Source organism: Merops nubicus, unplaced genomic scaffold, assembly GCF_000691845.1.
Source record: "Merops nubicus isolate BGI_N331 unplaced genomic scaffold, ASM69184v1 scaffold14414, whole genome shotgun sequence".
Taxonomy (NCBI): domain Eukaryota; kingdom Metazoa; phylum Chordata; class Aves; order Coraciiformes; family Meropidae; genus Merops; species Merops nubicus.
In genome coordinates this window covers 31,092-37,498 of record NW_008606313.1, presented here as the reverse complement: position 1 = coordinate 37,498, position 6,407 = coordinate 31,092, and positions in this window count along the sequence as shown.

The window sequence follows — 6,407 nt, the reverse complement described above, 5'->3', positions numbered from 1 at the left end:
CAGGAATGCTGTCCAGGTCTGGTTTGTTTGGAGCGACAGAAGAGCTCAGGTAGTATCAAAGTATCTGTATTGTCTCAATGTGAGCATCCAAAATCATTGATAATTTAGAAAAGGCAGGGCTTTTTTTTTTTTTCATTATTTTTTTTTTTTTACGGTCTGACTGTGAAATGAGGATAACACATTTTGCTTTCTACTTTTGCAGAGTATGTTTCTCTTCTGCTTGTAAGAAGATAAATTCTAGAAGCTTCTTGTGATGTACAGGTTAGCACCTTGCTGAATTACTCTTTTTACAGAGATACAAATAACACCCTGCGGTAGCCAAGGAGAATAAAGCTGTTCTCATCTTCGTGGCCTGCCTACGTTAGCAATACTTGTGCTGTTGTAACATTGTTAATACAGTTATGCTGTTATGTATTATTCAAAAGCAGACAGGCCTAATCACTTTTTTTTTGTCTATGCTTTCTTCAGACACTGCTTTTTTGGTCTGAAATTTTAGAGAGAGGATTGAATAATGTAGTATTTGAGGGGGAAAACCCCTCACCTTTCTGCTGCTTTTGGAATTGAGAAGCACTGAACACAAATCTTTCCCTGAAAGTGTCTGTATTGCAAATTGACTTAGGCAACTCAAGTCTGGATATCATAAAACAAACATTTTTTTTTTCTTCCGAAGGTATTAAATTTGGATGTTTGAGAATACAGCAAGAGCATATATGCTAGAAATGGTGGCTTCCAGTTTCCATGAGCATTTAGTTCATAAGCCAGTCAGGCCACTCAGTACAAGTCTGTAGAGTAGCAGCTCCTGAAGATGGATGTGGTACAAATCAACAAGCTAGTACTGATTCTGAGGTGGTCCTGCTCCTCAGCCTCAGCGCTTTCCCTGTGCCACAGTATCATGAAATCCTAGAAAAATTTTCCAACTAGCACTTACAAGCATGTGGTTCAGTTTCAGTTTATGGATGTGAAACTCTTGAGTTGGAAGGCTTGGATTTGTACTTTGGATTTAAGGGAGAGGTATTTTGTTGATACAAAGATGCATGTGCTGATGAATATCAGCTAGAGATTTGCCTATATTTGTTTACTATCAATCAGAAAGTTTAGTTTTACAAACATTACCAATTTCCAACCATTCTTTTGTTTCTTCATTGTGAAATTTTATGTCCTGGCATGTTTGTGGACTGAGAAATACAGAGGAGTGTTGAATTTGGCTTGCAGAATCTTTAAACTTTAGGACTACCTGATCTGTTGTACTGAGTTGTGTAGTATGATATTCTGTTATGTGTATTTTCCTTTATAAGGCCAAATTTTTGTTCTTGCACTGCCCTTCAATTGGAGAACTGATAAGAGTCTCACAGTCCTGCAGTGCTGGCTTATGCACTAGAGAGGATGATGCAAAATTACAACAGTTGACCACCTTCTTTCAGTGGTCCCTCTGCCATCTCCACAATCTGCTCTTTGGCTGCAGAGTTTGGCCTGTCCCCATAGTGGATGGGGCCATGAAGCTTGTTCTCCCCTTTGTTCAGCCAACTGCAGGAGGTCTCTTGTGCTGATGGGAACTTTAGTCCAGTCGTCTGTAGCTGTACCACAGTTAGATAACGGGTACAGCCTTCAGCAGGTGGGTTTTTAAAATCAGAGGGAAATCTCTAGTAGCTATGTGACTTGGGTTCATGAGTGACCACAGACTCACCTGAAAGATTTCTCACCATTCTTCATGGGCTGTAGCCATTGGAGAGTCTTTTCCAACCTTTTTTTTTTTTTTTTTTAACTTTCTGGGCTGAATGTGTTGCAAGCAGAAAATGAGGCTTCTGGTGAGTGTTATGCAAGCGGGTCAGAAGAGCCACGCAGGCTAACGTGAGGCAGCAGCAGCCACATGGGCTAGGTAGGGGCTTTGAAATGGTTAGTTTAAAGCAAAATTATCAGTAGGTGTCTGTGGCCCAGAAATATTTACAAGGGAGCATGTATGCAGATTCAGACAGCTAAATTCGTCTTGGTATAATTAATTATACCAGGGTTTAACAGATACTGTTGCATTTTCCTGATGTTAGATATTCTGCAATTGGTTGTACAAGGTTCTAAGTGCTGCCTACCAGAGTAATTCAAGTTGAATTGAAGACCTTTACTGTTTTGTGGAGAACTTGCATAGCAATTATTTAAGAGGCAAATAGAGGGGAGTTGATGTATCATCATATGTGTTTTATATTTTAATGCAAATTTATGATTTACGCAAATTATGATATTTTTAGAAATCCATGCAGTAATTTTAGTTTTCCACAGTGTCAGGGACATGCCAATTGTTGTTGCACTGCTGCTTTGTCATATGTTTCCCAGAGTGATGACTCTGTAGGGCTCAAGGAAGTGTTTCTTCCTTGTTTTACTCCATGCCTACAAACTGATTGCTACAGATGGCAGATGCCTGCCTTATTTTTAGCTGTGTGAGGACAAAATAGAAAAATCCTAGTGACTCCCCATGATTTGTCACCATGGCTGGTCTCCATTAAATTAAACATAGGGATTGGCAGAGGAGCAGAAACAGTAGGAAAGCTGCTTCTGTTTTCCAACCGGTTTTTTTTTGTTTGTTTGTTTGTTTGTTTTTTTTAAAAAAACTTGTCTAAACCACTGAAGTAATAAGGTAAAAAATACTACAATGTACAGAGACCCCTGGGAGGAGAAATACTTGCTGAACAGTTTATCCTATTTGAGATAAGGAAATTGAGCTCTAAATCAGTAAACCAACTTCACTGGGAGCCAGTTGAAGAGAAGAGATGCAAAGCAAAGAGTTCCTGGCTTGCAGTCCTGTACTCAGGCCATTACACTGCATGTGGGGTTGAGGGAGAATGTGTATTTTGGTGGCTTGCTTGGCTGAAAATTATAAGATGGGCTCTTTAAGGAAAGAGCACCACTTTTTTCTTTTTTTTCCTTTCTCCCCTGACCTCGGTGGTGATCTGTTTTGCTGTGTGTTTGCCCTGACAAGTTAGAAAATTTCAGTGTCTGTAGCCAAAATTTCCCTCCTTTCCCAGTGGCTGTGCAGAGCAGGGTATAGAGGAGGGCTGCTGGTGGCCGTGTTTCAGCAGTGCCAAGCTTGTGCCTGATGTTTACTGGAGAGCTCTGGTGCAAGATGTGCTTAGGAGTGTGCCTTGTTGACTGTATTAACAGCCAGCTTTGATAGCTTTGCCTGTGTTGTGCCCACTATTACCTCCTCCTTCTGATTTAGCATTGCTTCCCAACCAGTGGCCTTGTCAGTGAACTTTTGTTTCTATCTCAACCAGGCACTTGGAGCTTAAACCTGTTATGTTGTTACATATCCAAACCATGTTTTGGAACTGAAGCTGAAACACTCCTGAGCTTTCAGATGAGGTGAAGGTTCTCTTAGAACCGTACATCTAGATCAGTAACTCCTGCTAGATCTTGAGTTTCACCTTACTCTGGATGAGGCTGGACTTGCTGTCCCGTTCCCCACAGGATTTAGAAGTATGGGAACTGTAGGACCAAAATAAACCACGACCAAACTGGCCAGGTCTGCATTTTCCTCTGCTGCTGGACAAACTCAGCTTTGCAATTCTGTCTTGCTCTCACACAAGAACGAGCTATGCTTTTTTTATTCCCAGATCCAGTATTTGGCTGTAAGCATTGCTGCATGCATCAGAAAAAGCCAAAGAAAATGTTAATGCTTTGCTAACTGTGCCATACCCTTGTCTTGGTGAGAAGTGTGTTATTGGCCACATGTAGCTGCTGAGCCCTAAGGATCTTGTGTTGTGGTTTGGAGTTTTTTTTTTCCCACTTTTTTTAAGAACATAACTTTACTTGTCTTCATTCACAAAATTATTACAGTCATTCATTAAAGTCTTACTAAGCTGTTTGCTTTGACCTCTTGCAGCAGTTAGTTGCACAAGGTAATTATATGGTTATGAGGTATAATTTTATTACTCCAGGAATTGTGGCTTTGTTTTTGTGCTTGCCAGAGGTTCATTAAGGCTGCTTAGTGTGTGTATCTTCTTTCCTTGGAATCACAAAGACTTGAACTCATCTGTATTCTGAAGAGTATGGCATCTCCTGCATACTTCTGGAAGTCTCTTCCTTGAACCCTCTGAAGTAAGGTCTTTGAGGGAGGTTTTAAGGAATGTGTTGGATTTGGGTTGGAATCCTTCTCCATTTAAAAAAAATTGCTTTCTTATTCTCTTGGATAATTTTCTTGGTCTAGAGTGTTCAGAACTTAAATCTATAGTGCATCTTAAAAAGCACATCTGCAAAATGAGCTGAACTGAGCTTACTGCACCTTAACCTGGAGAGGCTTTTCCTGGAAAACTTTTCTTTCCTGCTCCCATTTTTATCAGTGGGTATTTGAGATACTGTGGCAGCTACAAAGAGCAGTTGGTGCCTTCACCTTGTCTTTAGCTAGAACTTTATTTTCCCCACTTATCAGCCTGCTTAGCTGTAGCCTGCTTCACTGAAGCTGCCTGAAATGAGTCATACAGTCTATACGCTGTTTGTGAGATCTTGCCTTCTTGCTACTTTCACCCTTCAGTGCTGGCACTTGTGTAGAGGACTGATAGATGGAGCCTCTTCAGCCAGAGTTGTGCTGTATCAGAAGAGCCTACGCTGACTTGGTCTTGCTGGGTTGGTTTTGTTATTACAGAAGAGGTTCTTGGTTCTTAGTCACTGAGGAAAAATTAGTCCTGCTGGTGCATCACCTGACGGCGCTGATTCACCACCCGCCTCTCGTCCCCTCTGCCCGAACCTGGGCCGTGCTGCAGGGGGGTTTGTCTCCCTCTGCACCAAGTCTTCGTACGACGTGAGGATGTGGAAAATGTGCTGACGTGGGAGATCTCCCTCCTAACCGGTCCTGCCTCCCAGCCCGGGGCTGGAGCCAGGCTCTGGGCCAGGTGGCTGCTGTGTGCCTTTGGAGCCGGCCCGAGTTGAAAGGTTGTGTTGACTTAGCACTGGGGGAGCTCTGTGCAAGCCAAATATTTAGCTTTCCATCTGATAACCTGTTGGTTGTTTCCTCCCTCGCAATAATCAAATGCTGTGTTATACCCAAACCAAGTGAGGGCTTCCACGGGAGCTTTGCAGCTTGCCAGCTTTCAGCGTGGCAGGTAGGAGGGCGCTGACGAGGTGGCACGGGTGCAGCCATCGGTGTTCCTAGGCTCTCTTCTCGAGGTTTTGTTTTTGGCATTGTGTTGGGTTAATCAGTTACCAGCTTTGTGTCTCAGTTCTTCTATCTGTCAAAATGTCTCTATTTAAATAAATAAAAGCCTCGCAGTAAAAGGAAGTAAAAACAAGCCATGGTAACAAGGACTTGCAGCAGCTCAGAAGAAAACTTGACCATAAAGTGGAATTGCTGATAATTTGCAAAGAGATTAGGATTGCTGGGTAAATGTGAGTCTGGGATTAGATGGGCCAGCTACAGCAATTTGAAGTGAGGTCATTAGTGAAAAAGAAACCTTTTTACATTGCTTGTTTCACTTTGAGAGACTGGTAGGGGTGGGAGGGAGGAAGAGCAGAAAGAGCTGTTGTGACTTTCAGCAGGCAAACCAACCGTTACAGTCTGTTTAATCCCAAAGGTTAGAGAATCCTACCCTATTTTCTTCCTCCCATCCTTCCAGAAATGGTTTCACCAGGGGCTAGTAACTATCTTTTGCAGCCTTGCAAACAAGGGCTTATAAATAAGCTGCTGAGTAGGACAGTTTGCTGTTGTCACCTGTGGGGTGACAACAGAAGCTGTACAGGTGCAGACTGGGCTGCTCAGTGGCAGCCTAGGGTACAGAGGCTTTCACCCAGGCTGGGGTGAACTGTCTAGCTCTGTGATGGCCCCATGCCTTTGTGGTCTGGGAGCTCATGCCCTGGAGCTTATCTTGACAGTCCAGTCCCAGGATGCATGTTCCTTTTTGAGGGAAAATGACCTAGAAGCCAGTGCTCCTGACAGCAGGGGGACAGGCGGCTGCTGCAGCCCCGGGGGGGTTGCCAGATACCTGCCTGGGGAGTGCTCTGGAGATGGGTGGTGCTGCTTGCGTGGCACTGCTGCTTCCACGCTCCTTGGCTTGTACTTTCCCTGGGCTGTTCCCAGTTCCTTTTACCCTTTTGTCCTGTGCCTGATGCTAGCTGTGGTTCAGGGTAGTGCCGCTAGCACCTAGAAGGGCTGGAAATGTTGGTGTTTTATCAGGGCTGGTAGTTCCCCATGCCTTGTGTCAGTGCTCTGCAGCCGTGTTGCGGGGGTGGCCTGCTGTGCTTCTCTGTGAGGGAGCACTGAACACGTGGTGGGTGTTTCCGTGCCTGTGTAGCCATAAAACTCAGGCACCGTGAATGCAAAGTCTTTCTAGTGACCCAGACAATGCTGGGAGCTTCTGTTGCTGAGGAGGAGGCAAGCAGAGCTCCCTTGCTAACAGCCACAGAGGCGACGTGTTGCTTCACACCAA